Raw genomic sequence first — 26540 nt, 5'->3', positions numbered from 1 at the left:
CCGTGGACCAGCTCTGTTGTTATCTTTCACCCCACACTACTTAAGAGGATTCTTAAAATAAAAGGAGAGCTCTCCTCAATGGAGCTTTGTTTCAGCTGTTTACCATTTCTCAATGTCTTAACAATTGTGATGCTGTAAGGCCACTATGAAGTTCTGGGTACAGAGGACAAAACTCCCTTGGTTTTATGGTTTAAGATTATATACAGGCTAATAGTATCTACTTTTCCTGTATTTCAAGGCTATGTCTGATTGTGATGATAGTTCAAAGTATGGAGGACAACAATGCCTTCTTACATAGCAAAGAATTATTATAATGATTCAGCCATTCAACATGGAAGAGGAAGAAGGAGAAGAAGAAGAGGAGGAGAAGGAGGAAGAGGGAAAGGTGGAGGAGGGAAGGGAAGGGGAGGGGAGGAAAAAGAGAGGTAGAGTCCAGGAGGAAGGAAGAAAAAAGTGGAGTAAGAAGAGAGAAACAGGGAGGGAAGGAGGAAGGGAGAGAGAGAAGGAGAGAAGAAGAAAGGAAGGAAGGAAAGAAGGAAGGAAGGAAAGAAGGAAGGAAGGAATCAATATTATTCCTCAAATGTCAACCAGCACCCGTTCCATACCCAGGTTGCTTTTCCCTCTCAGTTCAACTTTACCTTCAAGTTTGTTGGCTGGGTAGTTTTGGGTTGAGTGCCAGCCTTCAAGGTATTTCCATTTTGCCATTCTATGTTTATAAGGGTTTTTAATATATACCCTGGGAAACACTGCACACTGGGATTTTCTTTCACTAGCTGCTTATAATCAAAGAATGTAAACTAGGAAAGGTAGGAAGCTCTTTTCAGCAGACAGTACTTATGTGATTTATCTATTTAAGAAGCAGGACAAGTACATGGCATAAAGTCAAGGATGGGGTAAGAGGTAAATGAAATGAAAGCTTTGATATAGAAAAATTATCTGGGATTTCAAATAGATGGATATAAGAAGTAGTAAAATCAGGTATTGGAAAAGGAGGAAATAAAGAAATAAACAATAAGTGTCATCAGTCAGAAAACATTAAAGTAAAAATTAAGAAAACATGTATGAACGACTAAATTCATTTGTGGACTAAAGTAGAAAGTGTTAGATTTTCTGAGAAGTTTTTCTTCCTATAAGGAGGATTTCAAGCATATACTATTCCTGCTTATATGATGTCAAATTAGGTCATTTTAGTGAATCCACCACGAAACACTAGTTAGACATTGCATACATACCCTGGTTGTATGGTTCACAGCTTTATGCATTGTTGATTTGTTGCTATTGCTTTATTTTCTGCATACCAAAGTTGCTTTGGTAATACGCATCATCTCCAAGACAACCAAGTGAACCAACTCCAAGGAACTATTTGGAGTTAAAAATCTGGAGGAGTAAAGGCGTTCACCTGCCCATTCCATATAAGACAGAAATCAGGAGCTGAGGCTATGGGGTGCCTTTTAAACCAAACTAAACTTCTTCTATCCGCCCTTGTGCACATTACATAACGCTCTGCCTCAGGTCTCTCCTGCTCAAAATGGGGATGATAATGTTTCCTTCCCTAGTGTTATTTTAAGGAGGAAGTCAGGTAACATACGTCAACTTCGTAGGACAAGGCTGCAGCGCGGAAGTGTGTGCAGGGTGACCACGTGCGTGCAGCATTGCAGCAGGGTTAGACCCCATCCGGAGGTGGAAAGGAAGCTTCAGCCAAACCAACCATAACGTGAGAGGAATCCAGACGTTTTGTGATCTAAAGCCCAGAACCCCAAACACAAAATTTCATCATAAAATATTGTAATTTAAGTCTCCTCAAACACTTCTAATTCCTTCATTTAATTGATGAAGTGGCCGAGGTTTAGAGAAGGCTGGTGGCTTTCCCGGGTGCAGCCATAGGGTTTCCAGATTTTGATGTGGGTTGTTTTACACCAAATGTACACAACCATGGTGATATGGTTTTGTACTAGGTTTTCCAGATTTTGATGTGGGTTGTTTTACACCAAATGTACACAACCATGGTGATATGGTTTGGCTGTGTCCCCACCCAAATCTCCTCTTGAATTGTAGTTCCCATAATCCCTACATGTCATGGGATGGACCTGGTGGGAGGTAATTGAATCATGGGGGTGGTTACCCCATGCTCTTCTCATGTTAGTGAGTAAATTCTCATGATATCGGGTGGTTTTATTAGGGGCTTTTCCCCCTTTGCTCAGCACTTCTCCTTCCTGTGAAGAAGATGCCATTCTTCGGCTTTGCCTTCCGCCATGATTGTAAGTTTCCTGAGGCCTCCCCAGCCATGCATAACTGTGAGTCAACGAAACTTCCTTTCTTTATAAATTATCAGGTATTTCTTCACGGCAGTGCGAGAATGAACTAATACACGTGGCATGATTTTTCATGTCATAACTAGTAATAGTGTAGGGACAAATGACTTTTGCTTTCTTTTTAATAAAATTGTTGGTAATATGTACAGAAGTGGGAGGAGTAAATGCCTGTGTCTTCCTGATTGATTATAAAATTCTTTCCAACTAGCTCATGCAAGTGGTCAACAACTGAGGCCAAAATGTATTGCTTTATAGAGATTTAGCAGACTTATATTAATGATCCAATTTCCTTGAATGGGGTGAACTTGTTAACTTGCATATTTAGAAAAACTATAATCAAATATTGAAAATACTGTCATAGGAAATAGAAATTAACCCACAGAACCTAGAACATGTTCTGAACATAGTAGATCCTTAACATATATCCATTACATTGAATTGAATTAGACGTAGTCTGTATCTGTCCAGAGGCTGAAAGTAAGAACAACAGGTGCCTATTATAAAACTGAATAATATTCAAACCCTTGACACAATCCAACAATGGAATGAGTTGCCTTGTTGAGTTGTAAGCTATCCATTCCTGGAAATATTCAAGAAGCAATAAAAAGGCTTCTTTTTAGGGGTAGGTGGCATGGGGCAGAAATGCTTCTGTACTGCACTCTGGGGTTTAGTATAATGGACATAATCCTAGCTTTCTTTAATGGTAGTGGATCTCGAAATTCTCAGAGTTACACATCAGAAACAATAATAGTCACTATATTAAATTGCTCATACTGAGATTTCATTTTTAAAGTAAATATATTATAATACTTTTCATATCATGTGTCAGAGACTCAATATAAGCGTGGATTCTGCAAATAAAAGGTGGACTTCTAAAAAGCTGGGTCATGTTCTATCATTTGCATATCACCACTGCCTCACACAGTGTATTGCACATAGTAGGTACTTCATACAATGATTTTATATACGAACAAAAGAACAAAAAAGTGTCAGATTTTTAGCTGAGTTTATGAGAATTTAGAAGATATTTTGAAATACATATTTAGCCTTTACAAAACTAAATTTGTGCTATGAGATTAGTTTTTTCTTAAGGTTGAATTTATGACACTTCTATGTGTAATGGCAGACCATTCAAACATTGGATGGTTAGCTGTGTTTTCAATAGCAGAGGACATGCAGTGATATGACCACACATAAAATGCAGCAGGATTGTAAAGATATTGCCCTTCTCAAAAGTATCAAAATGTACATAGTCTTGAATCAAGAAATTCTACTGTAAATTTATCTTAAGAAAATAATTAACAGTGTGAAAGGTTTTAGGTGAAGAATGGTTATTAAAACCGTGTTTATAAGGTAAAAGTTTAAAAATCCAACTTATGAAATTACAATACAGAATTGATGAAGTATATTTCAGTATATCCATAATATTGTAGAATTGTGTATATCCATATAATCCATTATTCCATAATCCATTATTATGTATATCCATAATAATAGTAGAATGCTAGACAAGGTAACAGAACAAAATAAGGTAACAGAAAAGTAGTTCTTCAGGCTATGTGCAGTGGTTCACACCTGTAATCCCAGCATTTTGGGAAACCAAGGCGGGTGGATCACTTGAGGTCATAAGTTCGAGACCAGAATAGAAAAATAGAAAAATTAGCCAGGTGTGGTGGCATGTGCCAGTTACCCTAGCTACTTGGGAGGCTGAGGCAGGAGAATACCTTGAACCTGGAAGGCAGAGGTTGTGGTGAACTGATTGTGCCACTGCACTCCAGCCTGGGTGACAGAGCCAGACTCCACCCCCCTCCCCCCAAAAAAGTAGTTTTTCTTACAAAAAGATACATGTGATGCATAAAGGGAAAAAGGAGTAAAGAACAAATGGTAGTTTGACTCACATTAATTTAAAATCTTATTGAAGACTGTCAAAGAAATCAGTCTTGAATTTTAAATCAACATACTAATGGTGGTTGTCACTGAATTTTTGAATTTCCAGTGCTTTAAAAAATTATATTATCTATTATTCTAATATTCCAATTTTTCTACAATGGACATACGCTAATTATGTAAAGAAAATAGAAGTTTAAAAACTTGGTCTCTCTGGCAGTTTGATGTTAATGCAAAGAATGACATTGAGAGGATAGGTTGCTAAAGATACTGACACCAAAAGTAAGAGAGTACAGAGATGATGCCTTGAAAAGGATAATTTTTGAACCATTAAAAATTAGTTGTGTAGCAAATAGAGAACATTGGGTCCAACAGATTGGTTTATTTCTCAGTCTTGCTGGAAATTAAATTTGTAGCATTTCTCAATTCCACCCACTCTTAATTGGAAGAGAAAGCGAAGGTCACAGAAGCTGAGAGTCTCCCTCAACGTCCCCCTCAACGTCCCCCTCAACGTCCCCAGGCAGTCAGGGCTGCCCAGACCTCGAACCTACACGTGGTCAGTCTCAACGTCCCCAGCAGTCAGGGCTGCCCAGACCTCGAACCTACACGTGGTCAGTCAATGCCACTCTTTCATGCAGCTGAAAATTTACACAATTACGTCCAAGATAGATTTCAAATGATTCCCAAAGATGTGTGTCCATGGAAAAAGGAAACTACATCCTCAAAATGGGGCTTTGATTGGAGGTAAGCTCTGAAGTCCGTGCACCCCGGCTACCCGTCCGACCTCCCTCTGCCTAGGTTTCCTCATGTCTAAAAGGGATGGTGGCAACTTTCTTACAGGGTACTCGAGGGCTTAAAGAGAGCCAGCCGTGTCTACAATGTGGCCTCACTCAGGCTCAAGTGAGAGAGTAGGAGTGGAAGGACTTTGAAATTCAGAAAACACCACATAAGTCTAACAAGAGAAGAATTAGGAAATTAAACATAACTACATTTTTTGGATCAAGTTCTCTGCTTGGTTCAGTTCATTTATGAAATATTTAGATTATAGGCAATGCTCTCCTCAGTATAAGGGTATAAGAAAAAGTAATAGTTGATGTATGAATTTAACAAGTATATGTAATTGACTAGACAAGGGCATACAACGGAAGCATGTAAGCATTAAAAACAGCAAGAAATAACTGGTACAAAAGAACCCAATTGCCCAAATTCTGTATCAGTCATTGCCTTGTGAGTTCTGTTTGTTTTCAGGTACCTCCTTTACATTCCTAATACAGTGGTAAAGTCCCATTGCAGTTCACATACCACACGCTGTGATTCCTCAAATGTCGACGTGGATTGGACAAAGGTCCAGGCAACAGCCGCACACACCTCGTCCTTGGCTACAGCCTCCGCATGACCCGCCCTGCATGTAAGAGAGGAGGAAGAGACAGTAAATGGAACTGAGACTCTTTTCTCTTGAGTTAATGGGAATGGATAGTTTCCCTACATCTTGGGCTAGTCTCATTAAAGTATTGAAGGCCCTACACACACACAGAGCCACACTTGCTAAAATTTATCTAAGGAATGGCCTTAGATAAATTAGATACACTCCTACTGTTTCTCCTCAAAGTTGTAATTTTTTTTTTTTTTTTTGCTTTGAGATGGAGTCTTGCTGTGTCACCAGGCTGGAGTCACGGCATCTTGGTTCACTGGAACTTCTGCCTCCTGGATTCAAGCGATTCTCCTGCCTCAGTCTCCCGAGTAGCTGGGACTATGGGCATGGGCCAGCACACCCCGCTAATTTTTTGTATTTTAGTGGAGATGGGGTTTCACCATGTGCCATGTTGGCCAGGGGCCAGGGTGGTCTTGATCTCCTGACCTCGTGACCTGCCCACCTCAGCCTCCCAAAGTACTAGGATTACAGACAACAGCCACCGCACCCGGCCAAATTTGTACTTCTTTTAAAATAAAGGTCTGTCCTTTAATAAAAATGAAAGAACAAGTTCAGTTGTGTGAAACTTGAGAGAGTCCCTAAGTCTCCATCCTCCCTACAAAGACTCCTAACCCAGGGAGATGAGCTGGAGGTGAGCTCCAGGGACAAAAGGCTGCTTGTCAGGCAGTGATTGAAGTTGTAAGAGAAGGTTCTGGACTTAGGGGTGCACCGCGAATTGCATTATGGCAACGTATGCAAGTTCAATAAGGACCTCAAACACAGCTTGCCTGTCTAAGGCCGTATCAGGACTAATGCCACAATGAAAACCAATAGGTGTTTAAAAAATAGAAGTAAAGAACCATGCGCAGACCAGGAAGTTTCCCGTATTTCCTATTTTCTAGGTTCACATGGAAAACTGGGGTGGTGGAAGAAAAGGACAATAATTCCTTTGGAACATTAATTCAACTTTTTCTACCCACTAACCATATTTGTTCCAATTTTAGCAGTTCTGTGGGAGGAAAAATGAAACATGAAATTCTTCTATGCTTTCAACTTTGCATATTTCTTTACCTCTACCTGGAATGCCCTCCCCTTTCTGGGTCTTCCCAATCCTGCCTAGAAGCCATACTTTCTATTCTGTGACACGTTCCTGATGAGAGAGAAGCAGGGATCTTCATGGTAAGAGCAGCACACATGTCAACCACTCCCATTACCGACTATCTAGCTGAGAAGCTACACGCTAGGTCAGAGAGATACTGCAGGTTCAGTATCTCTCTTAATCCTCAAAGTTGGCATTATTATTTCCCTGCACGTCGGTTCAAGATGCTGCCTAACTCCTGGAGACACAGAGCTGGAGCTCCCCTAGCAGGGGTTCAAAACCAGCTCTTCCCAACTCAAGGGTGCTTTCTGCTGCTCCAGGCTGACCTCCAGTTTCTCAGGCCCTCCAATACTCCAATTCTTTGTTCTTTCTTCATTCTCCTTCTTCTTCTTCTTCAAGATGGACTCTCACTCTGTCACCCAGTCTGGAGTGAAGTGGTGTGATCTCATCTCACTGCAACTTCTGCCTCCCAGATTCGAGTGATACTCCTGCCTCAGCCTCAAGAGTAGCTGGGACTACAGGCACCTGCCACCACATCCGGCTAATTTTTGTATTTTTAGTAGAGATGGGGTTTTACTATGTTGGTCAGGCTGGTCTCAAACTCCTGATCTCGTGATCTACCCACCTCGACCTCCCAAAGTGCTGGGATTACAGGTGTGGGATTACTGTGCCTGGCCTGTTCTTCATTCTTCTAAAAGGAAACATTTAGCATTTGTGACATGCTTTTGCTCACACACACAAACTTTCTCTTTTGTGGATAGAATTGATGACTCTCCCAGGACAATGTCATTCATTACTAAAATGTGGAGAGCATCTTAGATCATTTAAAATCAAACGAAATATATGTACGCTTTTAAAAGAAGTAATGCAGATATCAAGTTTCCAATGATTTCTAACAAATTGAAAAAAATAAAACATAGAACCCATTAGAAAACTTTTATGAGAATGTCTGGTCTTGGGATTTTACTTTACGACTGAAAATGACAATAAATTTAGTTTCTACTCGGGTTAAAGTGTGCTTGCCTATTGTGAGTCAAGAATAAATGGTCTAATGGGTTTAAGTGGCCCCACATAGTTTGCTACACTTGGGCACAGCAGGAGAGATCATCTGTGGCCAAGAGTGCCAGCAACACATCTACCTAAAGTGCCAGGCATTGGCTTTGGAGAACTATGCCAGGCCATGGCAGGCTTCCCTCCCCACCCACCTGCACTTGGAAGGCCACCTGCAGAAGGCGGGAAGGGTGCACAAAATCCCGAAGGCAGGGAGTGGAAGAGAGTGTCAAAGCAATGTCGCTAAGTTCTATTTCCCATTCTGTTATCATCACCTAAGAGAGGGAGACACAGATACACACACACACACACACACACACACACACACACACACACACACACACATAGATTTCATCTAAAATTGCCATTGCTTTGAGGCTGAGGCGGGCGGATCACCTGAGGTCGGGAATTCAAGACCAGCCTGACCAACATGGAGAAACCCCGTCTCTGCTAAAAATGGAAAATTAGCCAGGCGTGGTGGTGATGCCTGTAATCCCAGATACTCCGGATGCTGAGGCAGGAGAATCACTTGAATCTGGGAGGCAGAGGTTGCAGTGAGCAGAGATTGTGCCTTTGCACTCCAACCTGGGCAACAAGAGCGAAACTCCATCTAAAAAAAAGAAGAAGAGAAACAAAAAAACATCCTTTTTAAAAATTCAGATAATCCTCAAGTAGCTTATAAGACTTTAGGTATTAAATTTTTAAGTGTTGAAAAAACTGACTGTACAAAGTTATTTAACATCAGGACCATCATGTTTTTAACATTTTGTTAAGCATCACCAGCATTCTGGTGCAAAATTCTGGACGTAAGACCTGTTCAAATACTCCAAAGTAAGTGATTTACAGAAAATTAACTAGCATGAGTCAGTCCCAGTCTTTTTTAAAAAATAAATCATTGAAAAAATATAAATACTGTGTTTACTGAAGATGGGCAAGTGGCAATTTCAGGAGCACAGAGTGACTTTCTCATTTGCAAAATGAGGATAATGGATTAGATCATCTTTAAGAGTCTCCTTTTGACCTCTGAAATCCAGCTTTATTTCTCAGTAAGAGCTGGGTCTTTTAAATTCATATGGATACTCTAGTTAATTAATAGTTATTTCACATAGTCTTTTAGATAAAGTTGTAGTTATTTCTGTGTGGATATCACCACATTTTTGGCAGAAGAGAAGCACTCGCCTTTCCATGGAAATTGTAATAGCAATGAAACTCAAACTCTATTAAGCCCGACTAACTCTACAGCTCAGTCTGAAATTTGGAATTTAACCTACTGGAGATTTAAATAGAGTAATAGCTAAACACAAGGGCTGACATTAGGAACTCTCTGGTGGGGTACACAGATCATTCTAGAATATTTACTTGTCCCCTTTTTTGGCTTCTTCAAACAGACATCAGATTTATCCCTAGATAGATCATCTGGTCTCATTTGCTGACACCCTATAGTTCATTTCTAGAGACAGGGAAGATATATTTATAATGACCTAAACACACAGACTATGTGCTAAGTACTAAATATGAATTGTCATTTAATTCTCACGACCAGGTAGATACATGACAACATCAGTTTCACAGATCACAGAAATGAGGCCCTGGGAAGGTACGTCACTGGCCTAACATCACCTAGTTTGTCAATAGTAGGGTTTGATTGGAATCCTGACCATCTAATTTCTCAGCAAGCACTCTCAAATACCACACTCAAACCTCAATGCAATTAAAATGAACTTTTAAAAAATTAGACCATCATATGCCTAGACAGAGCAAAGTATTGGGAAGAATTGAGCAAAGTGTTTCTCTTATCTGGGTCCTCCACACCCATGAGAAGAGCAGGGCGTGCACCAGCCTTGTGTGCAGTTTACCTGGAAATGTGCCATAAATGTAAAATACACACAAGATTTGATCACAGCATGAAAACAATATAAAACGTCTCATTAATCATTACGTATGGATTGCTTGTTGATATAATATTTAGGTTAGATAGCTATATTATTAAAATTAATTCCATCTGGTTCTTTAAATTACTTTTAACATTTACTGGAAAATGTAATATCACATATGTAATTCTTCCACTTGCATTATATTGATACTAGACAGTGCTGATCTAGACTATCAGTTATCAGGTTAATTTTACAATGAGTTACACTTTGGATTTTTATCAGACTAGAGCCACATACACATGTTCAGCTTGAACACCTCCTTGCTAGAGAACAATATAACCCATTCAGTTCAGTCTCAGGAATGCCAGGCTTATATTCTTCGATAGCTTCTTAACTCAAAGCTACTTAATAATAAAAGTTATTTTCTCCAAGATAATTATCGTTTTAAAAATGTTCTACCCTTCAATATAAGCCACAGGCTTGCATATTAAGTAGCTTTTCTCCAGGCTTCTGTGGCTCATGATGTCAGCGGTAGGTCAAGATTCCTTATCACCAAACAGAGCCCATGATGACACTTGTCTGGGCAGACAGAAATTTCCGCTGACGGCAGAGTAAGACTGAAGACCACAGAGGGTGATGCCTGTCTCTTAACCCTGAGAAAATCCCAATAGGTGGTTCTGTCTGGCTAAGGGGGGACTGTCCTCTATTAATCACACTGCCATATACTTTGAAGCTCTATTGCATGTTGGCCAGAAAGCTTTATTTAAATGCACTCAAGCTTCCTTATTTACCATTTTTAGGCTTTTACTATTTTACCCCATACTTCAAGCATGGTAGTAGTATAGTGGTTCATACTCTTAATTAAAAACAATTTTTAATTAGCTGATTATAATTTTTTCAGGCCTGTCAAGTTTCATATAGTGAGCTAAGTTTTACAAATATCTTATAGAAAAGTTGGGCTTACATAAAAATATCTGCAAATATGTAAGCATAGAGCAACAGCCTATGGTAACAATCATGGAAAAACATAACAACCTGCCAATTGCTGTGTTAACTTGAATGGTCTTCCTTCTGTAAGACTGAAATAAGAAGAGCCCTTGTACCACTGCTTGATGTTCTGCAAACAAGTGTAACTCCCCCTCACTGGTACCACCCATGCAATAAAAACAGGCTAAGTGGAATAGAACCAAAATCCTCTCTAAATGGGGTGAGTGCATGACTGATACTTTAAAGCATTTGATATCTGAGACATTAGGTGAGTTTCTTAGTATTGTCTGAAGAGATTATTTTAAGTGATTTAGATGTGGATCCAGTTAATAGCCACAGTCAGAAATCCCCAAACTCCAGCTCACCTGTGTCACGGTATAAACAGGGCTTCACTTCAGCCCTGACAGCAAGGGCAGGTTCCCGGGAGGCAGATCCCAGGAGGTGGAGGAAGGAGAGGAGTGTGTGCTGAGAGGAAATGTGCTCCCTGGGGAAGACCTCCCCATAGCAGGGCTGGGATCCCCAGTGGGAGTCCGGGTATTTACGTTCTGACACTGGCCTTGGCAACTCGGCATCACAACGCTGCCACACGCGCTCATGATGTCAGCCACACAGCCACAAATTGCAGGACACGGGCAGAGAAGCCGTAGAGAAAGTCAGAATTTCTAGTTTCACGTCTAGAACCTTGTCTTGGAACTGTGCTCTGTATATCTGAGGGCCCCATGGTCACCCCCAGCCTCTGATGGAGCAAGTGTTTATCTGCAAGGAGAGGGAGCTGGAAAAGGCCCAGAGCCCTGGCTTCCACTTCCATCTGAGGAGCGAGGCCTTTGTCTGCTTTCGTTTTTAAAAAGGTTCTTTATTTGGGCAAGTCTGAAATCGCTGGGTGACCTCATCTCGAAAGCTAGGGTGCTGTGTGCTTTATCACATGCTATGTAATAGCAAGAACATGTTACACTCATGCAGTCTGTATAATTAAAGGACTTACATTTTAAGGAAATACAACACTGGTGTGGGCATAAAGATAACAATGAAGAGAGTCATTAAAACTTAATTGCTCATCACATGTGCCAGCCAAGTGGAAGAACTACAGGCTAAAACGACAGCGTTTTGTTAGCGTCCATGCTCCCAGTCCACACACGCCCACATGCTCTGACACAGAGGCAGGAAAAGAACATGGTTTAAAGATGCCTGGACCTGGTTGCATATTCCAGTTACCTGGGGCCTCTGAAAAAGCACTGACCCCTGCCTGCAGAGACACTGATCCAATGGGTCTGGGGTGAGGCTCAGGCATCAGTAGTTTTTTGAAGGCCCCCTGGTGATCCTGATGTGCAGCCAGGGCTGAGAAACACTGGCTCAAAAGAAATGCCCAGAACTAGCAAAAGAATGTCCAGATTTAAATTACTATTCTGCTAGTTCTTAGCTGTATGAACTTCACAGCACAACCACTTCCTCCATTAGAGAAAGAGGAAAAAGATAAAACATTGACAACACCAGCCCACTCGCCTTCTAGGGCCGTTATAAGAATCAATTTAGATTATGTAAGGAGAAGGCTAGGCAAAAAATGAAACTCAGTACAAACTATGCTTTTACCTAAGGAAGAACCCAGAGCCACATGAAACTCTCCTAGGCTGAGAACCCTGAGACAAGGCACAGAAGCAGGGTAAGAAGCGAGAATGATGAAAAAAATCAGAAAAAAAAGGGTTGTGATTCTGGGTTTTAGCTACAAGGCCACGGTACAGCCTTTCTGCCTCCTGACTATGAAATCAGTGATTTGTGATTTGAGCTTAAATCTCTTTATGATATAAAATGAACATGTTCTGGGTTCAGGACAATTAGCTAGATAAGCCCATGATTTTACAGGTTGGAGCTGGAACTGAAGCCCCATGCCCATGACTTCAGAAGAAGATTTAATCTAGAGGCCTTTACTCCCCGCGGAAATGGAAGAGGTGACTCTTGGGGATGGGAGGCAGGAGACTGACCAACAGGAAAGTGTTCCGATCTTTGTCCTGAGGAAGCTCATCACACAAACTGGAAGGTGAAAATCAAAAGCGACATATTTGCTAAGGAGGCAAACCAGAGGAAGCCGCTCCGTTCTGAGGAGACGGGGTGCGTGACGGGTTCTGAGTCCCGGTGGCCCGGCCTGTGTGCAAGGTCAGATTCTGCACCGCGGAGGCTGGGTGCCGTTGCAGGTGGACAGCAGTCTCCATCGCCACGTGCAGCCGCCGAGCCAGCCTGGCTCCCCAACCCACGGACCCTGTGCCCCCAGGCACCAGCTCTTGCACTAGAAGAGCCCACGTGACCAGGTCTGAAAAGAATCTAAAAGTCACTGTCTCACAGAGTATTTGATAATTTTTAGTATTTCTATTAGCAGCCTAGCTTTCTCCGGAGCATCTCACGAGATGTGAGAGTGTGATTCTAAGAGTGCAGAGAAGGGCTGGATAGCCCGCAGGTGCAGGGCGGGGCGGGTGGCTGTGCCCCAGGCTGAAAGGAGCGGGTGGGGCTGCCCATCCAGGGCGCTGCTCTCTGAGCCCGAGCCTCAGCTGCGTGGGCTCTGCTTCCCTCTGTTGGTGTGCAGCGGGAAGGAATCTTCCCAGGCAAAAGGGGCAGCGAGTAGGGCAGGTGGAAGCTCTGCTGTCCTCAGATGTGAGAATTCCTGCAGAGTGACTGGGGGCAGGTGCAGGGGCCTGCAGCTCTGGGGACAGTGGCTTAGGAAAGACTGAAGGCTGCCCTGCACAGCCTTTCCTGAAGCTGAGTCGGTGCCGCTCAGGCTGGCCTGCTGCCTCCTTGGTTTGGGATAGCAATTCTACTCCCAAACCTTACATGAAAACAAACCTGAAACGAGAAAAAGTCCTTGTGAAATGCAGAAAAGACGTAACGCTTGGCTATGGAAAGAAATGTTGGGAAAATTCCCCACTTTGATTTCCTTTGCTATCTTTTATTTTCTTGTGGATGTAAGGACTCCATGTTGCCCTCAGCAGTGACACCGTTTCTGGACAGGACACTGCAAACCCAGAGGCGGTTCGCCAGCACGTGGTTACAGCCTCCCAACCCTGTCGGGGCTCAGCTCGGGGCCCTCTGGGACAGGTGCACAGACACAGCCGTCTGTGTGGCCCTCATGGTCCAGCCTCGGGGAGCCACACTGAGAACACTGTGCTCAAGTCACACACAGAGCAAAGTGTATGTTTGTAAATTTAAAACAGACAAAGTGGTTCTACATCCCGATATCACAAGCAAGTTTGCTTCCATGAAATCAGACGTATTGGATAAATTGTATCTGACAAACTATTCTCCCTAATTTATTTTAACCCCAAGACTATACACAGAGCAATCAGAAAGACATTTGGGATAAGGAGAGTGGGATAGGAGAGGAACGGATCTGTGGAAATCGGTGAGATAGGGAACCAGGGCACGCTCTTTTCCCTGAAACACACTCTGCAAAAGAACATTTTCCTCTGTCTTGCATGTTTCTGTTTCATTTGCAAATTCTGCTTACAGAGTAAATCTGAAGTCATAGAGGCAGGATCGAGAAGATAGAGGCTCTAGATTTGGGGCCAAGACAGCCACCCTGGAGGCATCCAGAGCTGGAGGATCCCAACTTAGCAGCTCCAGGAGCCAGAGGATCCCAGCTTAGTGGCTCCAGGAGGTGAAGCCTCAAAAGCGCCATTGACATCAGGTGCCACTGCCTCATGGGGCATTTACTATGGCAGCTGTGTCCGTCTTCTCTGTAATCCAAAGGGCTGAGGAATAAGAAAAAGAACAAGAACAGCACTGAGGAGGGAACGAAAATGCCTGTGTGTTCTTAGGGGAGCCTGCCAAGTGCACTAAGGAGAAAGGAAGGGTGAGGGTTGCAGAGCTCTGTCCCCAGCGCCCAGGTACTGCAGGTAGAGAGAGGACCTCATTCCCCATTCCCCCCGAGACTGTGCTCCTGTGAGGACAGAGCGCCCTCGGTTAGAGGCAGGTCTGCAGGAGCAGGGCGTGGAGGGTGACGGTGAGCACTGCTCCTACACAGGTGGAGCTGGGCTTCCTTCGGAGCTAAGGAGGTGGAGCTTAGAAGGACGAAGCTTCCAGGTGAGGGGCCTGAGGCGGTCCCCGGGGAACAAAACACACCCTCGAGGAAGTAGTAACTGGTATAAGATGGTGTGTCTGTGTCCCTTAGGTGGGCAGGGCCAAAGCTTCCGCCTGAGGCTGCCCTGGCCCTTCCGGGAAGCATCTGCCCCTCGGCCTGGGGCAGGAGGTGGACACAACCCCCAGGCACAAGACCGGCCCCCTCCCTCCTTCCGGCTCCTCTGGAGTCAGACGGTTTTGAAAATGCACAAAGCAGAAGGAAAGATGTGGGACGAGATCCTTGGAAGGAACTCAGGCTTGTTCATGCCCAGTTCCAAGAATGCCCGCCTGCTCCGTGCTTGGCATGCCTCTGAGGGACGCTTCTGGATCGCATCGGCCATGGGAAGGCAACGGTCACCAGCATGGGGGGCAGGACAGGGCCCCCCGCTTTCAGTGTAATTGGATGGTCATGCTTTAAAAAGTAGTGGCATGAATACAGAGAAAAGAGGAAGAGAAAAAAAAAAACAATCTGGGTTCTATAAGATACCTTCTTCTGTCAGTGGAAAATATTAAATTATAGTGACAGCTCAGACCCTGAGGAATGAGGAAGATGAGAACGGCCGAGAGACAAGCATGGTTGGGCACTGGTGACGGTGAGCGACTCACGGGTGGTGCCCCAGTCACTTGACTAGACTTAGAAAGCAACTGGCCATCCGAGGGGAGCCCTGTGGTAAGGGGAGCCCCTGGCATCCTCTCAGCTTATGCCAGGCCCCCAGCACAACAAAAGCCTGGTTGTCCTTGTTGCATATCTTAGGATGGTTTCAATTTAGAAAGAATGGGGGAAGAGAGTTGGCAGGGACTGAGATCAGATGAATTTTGACTTGAGCTCAGCACAGCATCACCCAGAAGCCGCGTCTGATGCCCATGCCTGATGCAGTTCATCTGAGGCCAGGCAGCCCAGCAAGGCTCAGCTGAAGCCACTGAACACACGCTGGAGACTGCATTGCCATTCGAGACGTGAACGGAAGGAGGAAAGAGAAGCGAGACGGCGAAGTCGAAATTACCTCATTCTACACGAGACCAAAACCAAGTTAAATCTGTTTCACTTTCTGCCTGTTCTTTTTACTGGGGAGGCTGAGGGTATCTAAGTCACATGTCACTAGGAATAAACATTCAGCCCATTAATACTCAAGTGTCATCTGATGCTCATTTTACTGTTTATCTTGTAGAAGAAATCAATTAAGTATCTGTTGAAAGCAATAGTGTGTGCAGAGCCTCGGGCAGGGTACTGCAGAAGACATTATATTACATTATATTATACAATAGTCCCTGTCCTCAAGAAGCTAACATTCCGGACAGAGAAGCATTCAGTGTGTATAAATGAGATCAATAACGTGCACTTAAAAGTGATGTTCTTTTCTTTTAGGCGGTGATCTCTGCTTCAATCTAGGTATTCAGGAAGAGACCGGATCAGCAGGTGAACACCAGGAAAGATTTCCGGAGAATCCCTGAATTAGGAGAGATGCTGGATGGTGTGAAATCTATGATCCGTCTTTTCCTGATCACAGTCTGTGATACTAAAGCGTGCTGAGGCTTCGGAGCAGATGTGATAGGAGCTCAGGAAAGAGGAAGCTGAGACAGAGGAGCCAGGAGCAGAGCTCTGAAGCCCGAGTATGATCCGGTGGGAAGAGATGGATGAGGAAGGGCATTCCAGGCAGAGGAAACTGGTCTCATGCTGCATTGAAGCCAGGGACACGGAACAAGGGCAATATACCTGGAACAAGAGGTCTCCTGAGAACCATTGGCTCTGCTGGGTGCTGTCCACTCAGTAAATTCTATGCTGTGAGGCCACAGAGCCAGACAGCTTCTTCTGCCACCCAGCTGTTGCAAGAGATTCTCCCAGAGCATCAGCGCTTTGCATTATGGGGGACGGAAACCTAACCCAAAGGCAATGTGGAGAGTGTGGCGGCGGGATGGGGGTGGGGGGCAGAGGAGGTGCAGGGAGAGACAGGGACAGAGACAGAGAGAGAGACGGAGGACACAGACAGAGAGAGAGGGGATGGGAGGTAGCAGAGAGACAGAGGGAGAGAGGCAGAGGATGTAGACAGAGAGAGAGGGGACAGGAGGTAGCAGAGAGAGACAGAGGGAGAGAGGCAGAGGATGTAGACAGAGAGAGAGGGGACAGGAGGTAGCAGAGAGAGACAGAGGGAGAGAGGCAGAGGATGTAGACAGAGAGAGAGGGGACAGGAGGTAGCAGAGAGAGACAGACAGACAGAGAGAGGCAGAGGAATAAAGGCAGAGAAAGAGAGAGAATAAAAAAGCTAGAGAGAGAGAGGTTGGGGACGGAGGAGGAGAGAGAGGCAGAGAAAGAGGGAGAATAATAAAGCCAGAGAGAGAGAGATTCCAAAGGCTGGCAACCCAAATACATACAATCAAGCAACTCAAAAGCAGAGTTACATTTTAAAAACTCAGCAGGATAAATATAGAAAATATAGACAATTTTATTCTATTTTTCAAGGAGGTGCCTATAAACCAAGCCAGAGCCAGTCAAATGGAAGCCCTGGGTGGTTGAGAAGCTTTGCTATAAAAGTCACCTGAGGTGCAGCTAAACTTCCTCCTGTCACTGCTCCTGAAACAAAAGCTATTTAAGAGGCAAGAGGAAAGAGTGCCTTTTAAAACAAGTGGAAGAAGAAATTGATTCCAAATAGGCTGATTCTCTATTAAACAATGCTTGGCCTTCTTGGTAAAGGGTCACTAGTCCCATTTAGATCATTTTTTTTAAGAGAAAAAAAGTGATTCACAGTGACAACTATTTCCATTTCGAAGCTTTTCCTTTTATTCAAGAAATTAAAAAACATAAACAGAAGCTTTGTAATTAGTATCAAGATATTTTTGTATATGGGCATGGTATATTCCATCTTAGTATATGAGCAGTGGAGCAGATGTTTTGTTTTTTTCTAGAAATGCTGTCTGGCTAATGTCATTAACTCCTGGAGAAGACAGAGGGGGAGTGAGAGTGAGAAAGGGGTGTGTGGGACTCTGTCCGTGGTACCTCGGGGTTAGTGGGGACACAGGGAGGAGGGACACTTCAGGAACGGGTGCTGCCTCCTGCTGCCCCAGGGCACCAGGCATCCCTCTAGTGAAGAGAAGCTGGTGGGCGGCCTCGGCCTGGAGACGCCACACAGCACGCTGCGTCAGGAGCGAGCCTTGCCTCTTTGTGGCAGGTCATCACAGGGCCTCACCGGTGTGTGCAGGGCTGGCCAGCACCCCAGAGGCTCCTCATGGCAACGCCCCTGGTGCACAGAAAACAAATGATGCTCGCTTTAGTCCCAGGGCAGTGCCAACAGCAGCTGGGCCAACACCTCCTTCCCAGGTTTCTCTGCAGGAAGCTGGAGGACCCTTCAGGGCCAATTGGAACCACCTGCAACGTCCCTGCTTCAAGGGCGGGCCAGTAACAACGCAAGTATCAGGGCACCTCCCGTCTTAGCGACGCAGAACGCACACAACCCTTACCCATGGCTCTGCTCTGAGTCTCTGCTTCCAAGGCTTCTCAGTGAAGTCGTGACCGTTGGAGGTTTTGAAAATGATTTCTGATCTGAGTCATTTCTTCCTGCTCAGCTCAAGTAGGAAGCATCATGAAATTGCATTTGAACATTCCTAACCACAGGATGGCATGACGGGGGACCGTGTGTGGGGCAGAAGTTCAAGTGGATGGGACACCTGCACAGGAGCGTAAGCCAGGCCCATCCCAGGCCCACCAGGAGGAGGCCCTGGGGTTAGTGCTTCGAAATTCGGCAGAAATCTGCTATTACCAGTACACAAGATTCCCACCAAATACATGCTATTCTGCAGATGGATCATGGAGTTCATACTTATTTCCCCCCAGAGACAGGTTTTAAGATTCCTACCATTCCAATGCTTCACGCCTGTCTCCACTCTCCCCTTGGCCGTGCCAACAGCTGCATGTGCCACTCATGATGCTCAAAGGCATTCACTCCAGAAGGTTCCAGGGACTGCTCAAGGAAGAACAAATGTGTCCTTTCTACAGCACAAAGCACTGCCCTCCTCCTTCTGCTCTCCCAAGGAGGGAAGACGGCCAGGAAAGTAAAGGGAATGTCTTTGGGAGCCATCTGAGGAAAGAAACAGGGGCTCCAAATTTTGGTAAAGCAAAACCACTCTGCTCTCTCGCCACAAAAGGGGATATTGAGGATGCCTGTGCCCTTCATTCTCGCTCACATCGGCTTCATTCTCTGCGTCCACGCCACTTAGTTACGCAACGAGGACCCGAGAAGAAAGCCAACTTCACAGCTGGGGTTAATTCTAGCAGGAAACTAGGAGAAGCAAACATCCACAAAACATCCTTAACTTGCTCACCCCCTAGTGCCCTAACGAAGCTCGGCTGTGAGGACCAGTTTGTTCTCTGATTAAGCCTGGCTTTTAATTTGGGGCTGAAATAAACACAGAAACACTTGATTTGCAAACCACTGGCATGAACACATTTCCCAGGAGCCTCGATCACGGGCCTCTGAGGACCACATACGTGGGAGATTCTGGGAGGATTTGGACCTGATACTCAGGACCATATCCTTTCTGAAGAGACACGATAGAAAAACGAAAACTTAAACAGTGAAAACTTATGTGATAAGCAAGGCGACGAGAGACCATTCAATGAAGCCTCAAGTCTGAACATCCTTCTGGCGTGGATCTGTCAGCGAAATATTCCAGCACAAGGAATGTTTGAGTTTAACAAATGGCTTACAATAATAATCTACCAGATGCCACAACAGCATAAACTTATACAAATTTTCATTCAAAGGGAACTTTTCTTTGATAACATAAACACGTAATGTGACAAATAATACCTTGAAAAACAGATACCTGAGATCCTTTTTTTTGTTTTTTTTTTTTCTGTTTTTTTGAAACGGAGTCTCGCTCTGTCGCCCAGGCTGGAGTGCAGTGACCGGATCTCAGCTCACTGCAAGCTCCACCTCCTGGGTTTACGCCATTCTCCTGCCTCAGCCTCCCAAGTAGCTGGGACTACAGGCGCCCGCCACCTCGCCAGGCTAGTTTTTTTTTTTTTTTTTTTTTTGTATTTTTAGTAGAGACGGGGTTTCACCGTGTCAGTCAGGATGATCTTGATCTCCTGACCTCGTGATCCGCCCGTCTCGGCCTCCCAAAGTGCGGGGATTACAGGCTTGAGCCACCGCGCCCAGCCGAGATTCTGTTATCCATATTCACACACCTGTGTTCTGGGAGGAGTAAAATAAGATAATCTGTGTTCAGGGAAACATGAGCTTCCACAAGTCCCTGTGCCACCAGCAGCTTCCTGGTCCCAGTGTCAAGAAGCACAAGACACTGCATGTTCTCGTGGGAGGTGGCAGCCTCACTGAAGTTAGCCAGGGCTGCCACATGCCCTGCAGTGCGCGGGAACAGTCCTCTCACTCTCTCCACGGTAACTCTATGTTTATTTATTTTATTATTATTATTATTTTGAGACAGAGTCTTGCTGTGTTCCCAGGCTGGAGTGCAGTGGCACGATCTCGGCTCACCGCAACCTCTGCCTCCCAGGTTCAAGTGATTCTCCTGCCTCAGCTTCCCGAGTAGCTGGGATTACAGGCACCTGCCACCACACCTGGCTAATTTTTTGTATTTTTAGTAGAGATGGAGTTTCACCATGTTAGCCAGGTTGGTCTTGATCTCCTGACCTCATGATCCAACCGCCTCGGCCTCCCAAAGTGCTGGGATTACAGGCGTGAGCCACTGTGCCCGGCTAACTCGGTATTTATTAAACAGGGGCATGACTTGTTAATGAAAGCAAAAGGCTTGGGTTCCTCTCCAGGGGCTTGGCACTAAGAATTTCTCTAAGACGGAGCACCCATCAATGTGTGGAGATCCTGACTCTACCTGACAGCAGCCTGGGCCATGATCTCCCCCAGATGCATCGTGGCCCATGTGAGCCGCCAGTGGGGACCCGTGTCAGAGGCCCCTGGAGAGCCCCATGGATGCCTGTAGACTGGCAATCCAGTACTCCAGTTTGAACTGGTGTGGGCAGGAGGCCATGGTTGTGACTAGGAAGCCTAAGTGTGCACCAGTCAGTTCAGGATGGTGATGTGTGCAGGCAGGGGTGGGAGTTGGGGTTCGTGTTTGGAAAGGAAGATTTGCTCCTTCACTCAAGATACGCAACTAGAGGATGCTGCCATTCTTACAGTCTTTCTCAGTGCTTACTAGTGTGAGGCACTCCTGGATGTCTTTCTAGTGAAATCGCAAGTATTCAGGACATTGCAAACCTCGAGCATCTGAACTATTAATCCCGTGTTTTTCTTCAGCTCTGCTTAGTGCTGACTGATCCATCGTTAAAAATGACAGAGAGACTCTTACTCACAAAGGAGAGGAGAGTTTCATCCAAAATGATTTTTTAAAACATCCAGTCCCATTACAAACTTTTTCCATGTCATCATAATCTTTCACTTGTCAGATTCCCAAATCTTACTTTGGCACTAGATCATTTTCCACCAGCCTGCTGATGTCTTGTGTCCTTTTAATTAACTTTAAAGCAAACGAGAAAACATCAATACTGTTTGGTGTATCAATGACTTAGAAGTCATTCCCAAGCTGTTTAACCTGGCCTCAAGTCCACATATTATTGTGAAACACTAGAATGGAGTAGTAAGGCTTTATATCAGGAAAACACAAAACAAGATTCCATCAACACATAAACTCAAAATTCTTCTGTGAAAATGTGTCTCCTTTGTGCCTAATGATGACTTATATGTTACTGGAAGTAAAACTGATGTGTTTCAACCTAAAGACATTCAAATAAATATGTGTTTATGAAAACACATGTAATTGGATATATGTGAGTAGAGACATTTGACTTCTGATTGCCTCTGGAGTTCCTTTTACTTACTATGGAGAAGATCGCAAGCTCATGTAACCTGAATAACTCTAATCTCTTTGTTTCCTAAAAAACGGAGGAAGAAAAGCAGTATATTATTTCTAATACTCAGCTTTCAGACTTTTATAATCAGTTTTAGGTGACTCACAATTGTTCACAAACTGATCCTATCAAAGTCCAACAAAATGTGAACATTGCGAGAATCTCTCTCTTTACATCTCATTAGTGTGGGGCACACATTTCTTGAGGTAATTTACATAGTCACATTCTCCCAGCTTGAACAATACCCCATAAATGAAGCACAGTTTTCCAAATGATAATAGTAGCACTGAAGTATCGTTTTTCTCAGCAAGGTAATGCTTTAAAAGAACTTTGTCCCATGCGTATTTTGAGTTGTCTAACCTCTAGTAGCATGGCGGGGAGGGGAAGCGGATGTTCTCAAATCCGTGCAATTATTCTTAGTGGATTCATAGAGTTGGCTGTGAAAGCTTTCTTTGATTCACACACTCACAGAGCCCCCTGGAGCTGGGCATCTCTCTTCCCATCTTAGTGGTCATCAGAGCAGGGACCCAGAAGGCTGTGTGCCCATCTTCTACTCCACCAGGAAAACTAAGTCCTGATTTTTGCTGTGCCCTAAAACGCCCACTCTCCTGCAGGAGCGACTGGTCACAGCAAGCACACTTGGCTGTGCCCCATTCTCTGTTCCAGTCCTCAGCAGACAACATGGAAGCCTACATTTACATTAGTCCAACGAGTGTTCTGTAAGCCCACACCTTTCGCTTGGTGCCAGCCTCGCCCTTTTCTCTTCGCCCTGTGCAGCTTAGTGTTTCACCCTCCCCTGCCTTCTCTCTTTCCTTTGTTTCCAAGACTCTCCCTGGCTCTGTCTCTGTCTTTTTTCCTGTCTCTGTGTTTCATTTCCTCTCTATATAAGAAAACTTTATTTGAAACAGACATGGTGAAAACTCTCTTTGCTCTCCTATATACCCCAGTTCACGTACGTAGGTGGACACATTCATTTTTTCATCACTTTATTAGAAAGCATTCAACTCACCTTTTTCAGCCTTACTAAGTGTCAGGCACTGCCGTCAGCATTTCATTATAAGAGAAAATAAAACAAAAATGGAAGGATTGGTCAATATAGTCATTCTAAAAGTTTTCTTTAATTAAAAATTTAAATATGGGCCTGGCACAATGGCTCATGCTTGTAGTCCTAGCACTTTGGGAGGCTGAGGCAGTAGGATCACTTGAGGCCAGGAGTTTGAGACCAGCCTGGGCATTATAGTGAGACCCCATCTCTACAAAAAAATTTAAAAAGTTAGCCAGGTATGATGGCACCTGCCTGTAGTCCCAGCTACTCAGGAAGCTGAGGCTGATTGCTTGAGCCCAGGAGATCAAGGCCGCAGTGAGCTACGATTGCATCACTGCATTCCAGCCTGAGCAACAGAGACCCTGTCTGTCTAAAAGAGAAAAAGAAGAAAATTTAAATATGGAAATATCAGAGATTCACTACTGTGCCCAAATATTAAGTTCATGTGAATTTGATGAAACACAACATTTTAGCTATATAATATGTGTCAGGCACTAAGTTAGAGCTTGTTGATACAACTATAAAGAAAGCATGATTCAACCTCTATAGAGGACGGCAGGCTCATCAATGGCCCTCTTTCTATTCCAAAATTTATATCCACAATGGGCTAACATTGCCATGATCAATTACCTTTAAAATGCATTAAAATAAGTCCACTTTACCACTGGCGCAGAAAACGCACACACAGAGAAAAAAAATAAACTGATATCCATTATCTATCCATGATTTCCTCAAATGTGAAACATGGCAGAATATTGAAACAGAAATTCATTCTGCAAACAGGTGCTCAAATTCTGGACTAAAATTTTAGTAGATAGATGAGTAATTATCTAGCTTGTTAGTCAGTGAGTGCTGTCTAAATATTCAGAAATTTTTGGACCAATCGATTTAAAAATGCACGCAGTGATCGTATGATTTTGGTTTCTTCCTTTATGTGAGTTTGTTCATCTATATAAGGTGAACTTTGAAAATGTGGGGCCACTTTTCCTTGGAAATGGTGAGGAGGAGGGGTTGCTATACTTCTATTTTTGCCAGATCTCAAGAAAAACTTGACTGAGATGTCAAATTGCAATGACTATGCCTGCCACTAAATATGCTGATATATGCACATTCCTGTGGCGGATGTCTGCTTACAATGAACAATGAGTTCTTTCCGTCCCTAGAAAGATAGACAGCTTTGTGTGCTCAAATGGCTGGGATCGAACAAAAAGTGGAAACCTGATCAAATTCTTGTAACTCTTAGAGAATTTAAATGGGCTCTTTTGTCTCATTTAAAACTTTGCTGAAACCCAAATTATTAATTAGATTGTAGACGTGGTAATATGCAATAATGGTTTGATGCATGAACAAAGTCCTTGAGAGGGGCCAGTTGACTGTAGTAAGGAGTAGTACTTTTGTTATAATGAAGAAGCAAAGGCACTTCTGGCTTTTAGTACTATTTGTGAATAGCTTTTGATCATAATCAACATTGAGTCCCTTTTGCATAAATTCTTGTATTTATTTTTAGTCATTCAATAAATTACTCAACTTACATTTACTCATCATCTACTATTTGCCAGGGAGTAGTCAATCAGGCTCCATTTTTAATTCTAGGTTAAAAATGGGAAAACAACAATAAGAATAATAGTAGTCAAGATAGTGATAGTTTGCAGATACTCTCTATGTTTCACAAACATTATCCTGTTGTATCCTGGCGATCGCCTTGATCAGCATCATGTTCAGCTTCACAGGTGGAGATGCAATGTCCAGTATCAAAGGACTTGTTGAAAAAGCAGATAAGCTCAACTTTGAGTGGCTGTGGTCCCACGATATGCTCGGCTTGCCTGGCCGAGCCCTGTAAGTGTCGTCTTCCACGGGGGCACCTTTACTTCTTACTGAGGCCATGCCCCCTTCTTCCTTTATACCCCAAAGACACCCAGCGCCATTATCAGTACAGACCAGGAGTCAGCCAATTCCTACCAACTGATGCTTATTTTCCAAACAGTGTAAAAAGACAATGTAGTCAAAACGTCTTAAAATCACATGTCACTGTTTGTTACAGAGTCTCCCTGCTCTCTTAATCAGGTTTGGGTCAGAATGAGGGATCCAGTCATTAGGGCCGAGATGTATTTTAGCGGCAGGAGTGCACTTAGGCAGTGTATGGACTGCGTTCTGGCAGTTCTCAACAGGCCTCTCTGTATAACGCACACATCCTAGAGGACACCACGTTAAGAACAATTCATTTACCCATAGAAACCAAGAGGAGACGTTTAACACCAAACAAACCAAAGGCCGGGGGAGGGAAGCAGCTTGTCTGAAAACGACCACAGTTCATAGCAGTGTTAGTAACAGAAACCATTGCCAAGGATAGCCACCTTCCTTCTCAGAGAACGACGTATGCAACGCGACATTCAAGGAAGAATCCTTCCCCGAGTTCTGCTGCCCACATTGAAAAACATTGAGCAACAAGTCACATCAAAGTGTCCTGACTTAACCACAGTTGTCCCAACTGCGGGCAGTTGTCAGCAATCCCACGGTTTCTGTTTTATATTTCTCATTAGAAGTATTTCTTGAAGACCCCTTTATTCCAGAACAAATATTTGAATGAGGATTATGTGGAAACAAGAAACAAAAAAGACACTGAAAAATAAAGTGAGACGCTATAGCTGTACAGGATTTAACAAAATATTAACAAAATGCACTATTTAAATTCCAAATCTATCAAAAATTAAATATCTACAGATCACCAGAAAAATCCATATGGTAGAAGGTAACACACTTAACTCATGATACACATTTTCCAGGGGATACAGTCTGGTGGTGGGTAGAAAAGTAATACACTCATTAGCAAGTAGCCTGAAAAGTTATGTGACTATGTTAGGTAAGTGAGTGGTGTAGGTAAGACTGGCTATTGGGATAAGAAGAGGCAGACCTCGAAAGGAGAGGTAGGGCTTAGCAGGGGAAGAGTAACATCAGCTGGACTCTGAAGTGAGGACGATGACTTAAACCTCTCTGTATAGTCCACACCAAGTGTCTTGTCTGTGCTAATGATCCTTGTCATCCTCTTCACTTTTATTTAATAATAAGCACTAGGTAACTTTTCTTTTCTTCCTTAATCTTTTAATCCTTTTTAGCTTGCTCCTGCTGAAGTTTCAGGGAGCAGGTTGCTGCTCTCTGTCTGTATCACTGGAAGTCTAATAGCCTTGGAAATACATATTCTGCAACTCAAGCCCAGTCATAGGCAACACACAAATGAATGGCCATGGCTGCTTCAGAAAAACTTTACAGAAACAGGAAGTGGTCTGGATTTGGCATACAGACCGTAGTTTGCCAACCCTGGAAAATCCATCTCACTGACGTATTTATATGGGTACCCTCTAGAGCAGATACTGAAAGAGCAGGCATGGCATCAGGAAGAAACAATCACTAAGAATGAACTGTCCTGTGGGTGCCACTAGCCACATGGGCTCTTGAGCCCTGGAATGTGGTCAGTTTGAGTTGAGATGTACTTTCAGTGTACAATACATACTTGGATTTGAAGTTTGCATAAAAGTGTAAGATATCTCACTAAAATTATTCTGTACTGTTTATATATTAAAATGATTATTATATACTATATTGGGCTAACTAAAACATTTTTTAAGTTTATTTCTGTGATACTGGGAATTTGGACTTGCATTGGAGATCAGGTAAAATTGATTATGAAGGTTGCACACTTATGTTACAAATCTTTGCAGAGCCTGTATAACTCATCACAACTGAAGAAAAGCCCAGGCATTTAATATAAAGGATACTACAAATCCCAGGTAAAAACTTCAGGCAGTGCATGTAAAGAACATTTCACAGTGGAATATATTGGACCAAGGTGATTATATTCATTCCTACAGTTGATGGTTGAAATGTATCCCCTGAACCAAC

At 43.6% G+C, this 26540-nt stretch overlaps 1 protein-coding gene across 8 annotated transcripts in view; it reads right to left on the bottom strand.

Annotated features, from left to right (window-relative positions):
• MYT1L (myelin transcription factor 1 like) overlaps window positions 1-26540 on the bottom strand; it is a 533658-nt gene that overhangs the window by 481043 nt on the left and 26075 nt on the right. For all 8 annotated transcript variants that reach the window (XM_028831516.2, XM_077958484.1, NM_001265731.1 and 5 more), the window contains 1 exon segment: window positions 5502-5601. The gene's annotated coding sequence lies outside the window, so the exon portion shown is untranslated.

Source organism: Macaca mulatta, chromosome 13 (assembly GCF_049350105.2).
Source record: "Macaca mulatta isolate MMU2019108-1 chromosome 13, T2T-MMU8v2.0, whole genome shotgun sequence".
NCBI classification, from domain to species: Eukaryota; Metazoa; Chordata; class Mammalia; order Primates; family Cercopithecidae; genus Macaca; species Macaca mulatta.
The sequence above is the reverse complement of the archived record's forward strand: the minus strand, read 5'-3'. Positions and strand labels throughout refer to the sequence as shown.